The 938-nt window shown below is 26.1% G+C and overlaps 1 protein-coding gene across 4 annotated transcripts in view; it reads right to left on the bottom strand.

The window, feature by feature from the left end:
• LOC109544548 (rho GTPase-activating protein 20) overlaps positions 1-938 on the bottom strand; it is a 104,805-nt gene that overhangs the window by 6,535 nt on the left and 97,332 nt on the right. The window lies entirely within an intron of this gene.

Below are 938 nucleotides of genomic sequence, written 5' to 3'. Positions count from 1 at the left end.
AAAATTTAGACAATTTCGAAACCTTGGTCTATAGAAAACCTACTCATACTAACCGATATTTGAATTTCGACTCAAATCACCCGATAATGGTTTAAAAAGGTATCGTAAAAAGTTTATATGATAGAGCAAAAATAATTTGTAATCAATCTAATTTTTCCAAACAAAACCAATTTATAAAAGAAATTCTAAATTTCAATAATTATCCAAATTCTTTTATTGAAAAATGATTTAATGAAATTGAATTCCCACGAACAAAACAAAATGAAAATAAACCTATTACGAACCTTTTCATTCCATTTATTCCAGGACTTTCAGATCAAATTAAACGAGTAGGTAAAAATTTAATATTAGGACTATCTTCAAAACTGAAAATACAATTAGAAGTAAAATTTCAGTAACAAAACCTCATGATATAATTGAAAATACAAAAAATGTAATTTATAAAATTCCTTGCGAATGCAATAAATTTTATATAGGAGAACCATCAAGACCATTACACAAAAGACTCAAAAAACACCAATCATACATAAAAACCAGAGAATATCATAAATCACACATTTGTCAACATGCATTTGATAATTCCCATAAAATTCAATGGAATAATTCCACAATTTTAACAAAAAAACGTAAAATTAAAGAAAGCGCACTACTTTTACTAAATCAAAATAATTCTGTTGCTTCATGTTGTGAATTGAATGTGTCATTTAATTTACGTCATACATGGTTACCTATGCTAAAATCTGAAGTAGACCAGAGAAACATACATCCAAATTGAATTTACACCAAAATTATTAATTAACATTACCATTATTAATTTAAACAATGCGATTAAGTCAAAGTCACATAACTGGCAATTTGCACAGACGAATTATCAGAGCGAATTTTCATATACTGTATTATCCTACTATTGTTACACAATTTATTAACATACTCTTTTT

The sequence above is a fragment of the Dendroctonus ponderosae genome, unplaced genomic scaffold (genome assembly GCF_020466585.1).
Source record: "Dendroctonus ponderosae isolate FM_Combo_2020 unplaced genomic scaffold, Dpon_F_20191213v2 Dpon_F_20191213_2, whole genome shotgun sequence".
NCBI classification, from domain to species: domain Eukaryota; kingdom Metazoa; phylum Arthropoda; class Insecta; order Coleoptera; family Curculionidae; genus Dendroctonus; species Dendroctonus ponderosae.
Note: the sequence above shows the minus strand (reverse complement) of the source record. Positions and strands in the feature narration are given on the sequence as shown.